Below are 2,264 nucleotides of genomic sequence, written 5' to 3' on the forward strand. Positions count from 1 at the left end.
TGTTCCTAGAAATCACTCTTTAATTTTTAGAGAACACAAACTCAGCATATTAGGCACCTAACAAGTTGGGAGATGTAATATTTTCATATTTCATCTCCTGTATCACTATTTTTGAAATTAAACACGCCTATTTTCTTGAGATCTGTGTTTCTTAAAATTTTCTCAGAACTCATTGTAATTTTTAATAGATGGCACCCTTACAAAATACCACCACCAACAACAATTTCAAATTTATTTAAAATTTTATTTCTCCAAATAAAATCCTCCCTAATTATCTTCACCAGAACTTTGTCTTTTGTAAGGAATCCTTCATTTTACCTTGCCCCAGGGCTGTAGTGGCAAACATAGTTTAAAATCAGTTGCATGTAATGGGATTATCTTTAAATTTTGGGTCATTTTAAAGTGCCATTATTTCCTACTAATTAAGTTTAAATTGTGTAATAACTACAGCCTCCTGTACCATGGGTCTGCATTTGGTGAACAGGTAACTAAAAAGAGGATGAGTGTGACACCTCTGCTTTTTTTTACTCATATTTCCTGAAAATGTTGGGTCATTTCTGTTCAGCTCTGCAGAAAGCCATGTTAATCACTTGAAAGGTGTTCTCATCACAAGGTTTAATAGCCTTAAACTACCTATCCTATCTTCTCTTTCTTCAGGATTCAGGAGATTTAACGTAAGAGTAGCTAAGTAGATAAGGGTTATCCAGTTGCTAGCTTTCATAACATCCCTTTCTTGACTTTCTAGAAATGGCTAGAAGTCGCTAGACATTGTCTGAAACTTTCAATCACTTTACATTCCAGGAAAAGTAGAAAGTTGAAGACCACCCAAGATGAAGTCAGCTTTCTGAGTGGAAGTAATTGCCATTTGGCAGGAGCTGAGGCTCAGCCAACTCAACCCCACCCCAAGCAAGAACAATCACTTCATGGGAACAGAATTGACCCTCATGCAATAAGGATTCCTCCAGAGAGGATAAACCAGAACCGAGATAACAATCAACCAGACCCCACCCTACCTCAGCATCCTCTACTGGTCCACATTCTTTTATTAAGAGGACTGACTGATCTACAACAAATCTGTGTCCCTTTCCATTTTTCAAGTTGAACTCTCTTCCATATTTTCTTTTTTTCCTTTGTTACATAAGGGGCAGAAGGATCTTTGTCAGTTCCCCATGCTAGAAGCCCTTACCCTTTCCTCTTATTTTCTAATTAAAGTGTTGCCTGTTAAAATTTGTACTTATTTTTTTCAGTTTTATTACCTATTGTTACAGAAGCAAGGACCCATGCTAGCCAGGAATACTCCCTTTTATCTGTACCAATAGTTTCAATTAATTAACTAAGTTTTCTTTGCATTTATTTTATGCTGAATTTATGCCCATGCTATAATTTTTTTTAGTTTCTTCTGGGATAACGTGTGTGTGTGTGTGTGTGTGTGTGTGTGTGTACCATTCCTCTTCTGGTTTAGGAACAATTTGTTGGTTTCCAGCAAGGTGGGTGTCAATTCTTCAGTCAATTCTCATGTATGGATTAATCTGAACACGAGCTCTGTTAAGTACTGAACTTCTTGGATAATTTGTTCACCTGGATATGTTCGATCACCAGGTAATCTTCATCTAAATTATTAAATTCTGCAATATTCTGTGCATTTTTAAGCATGTACATTAAATATTATCAGATTTTTTTTGGCCATTGACCTTGTATACAATCCCACTCTGTGGTCTGGAAACATTGCAAATTCTGCCATTTGAACAGCAGAATGTCACATGTTGCTTCTCTAACGTGATATTGTTCACCCACTTTTTCATACATACTTACTTTATGGCCTGGAAAGTTGCATAGGTTTTCTTAAAGTAAATGTGAAAATTTTAATCTCTTGGTTTGCAAAATTTTGAGGAATTTTCTGGGTCAAGTGACATCCATTTTCATAGATCACCTTAGACCTTTTACAGCAAGGGCTGTCACAATTTTAAATTGTTCCTCACATTATTTTCTCAGGAAAATCGAATTTTTCTTATTTTCAGTGAAATTAGCTCTATATTTCCCATGTCCAAATACAAAGCCTTTCTGAGTTTAAATCCTCTGAATTTAGAATCAGTTCCAATGTTTTTCCAGAACTAAATATTTATTTACATGAAATTGAAATGTGTACTTCCCTTTCATCCAAGAACACAGAATCCCGAAAAGACCCTATAATGCTAGTCCTGAGACTAAAAGCAGAAACACTTGGAACATCGCACTCCTCACCTACCTAACAACATTTTTATTTA

The sequence above is a fragment of the Heterocephalus glaber genome, unplaced genomic scaffold, assembly GCF_053883595.1.
Source record: "Heterocephalus glaber isolate CG9 unplaced genomic scaffold, H.glaber_assembly_v1.0 deba00000347, whole genome shotgun sequence".
NCBI classification, from domain to species: domain Eukaryota; kingdom Metazoa; phylum Chordata; class Mammalia; order Rodentia; family Bathyergidae; genus Heterocephalus; species Heterocephalus glaber.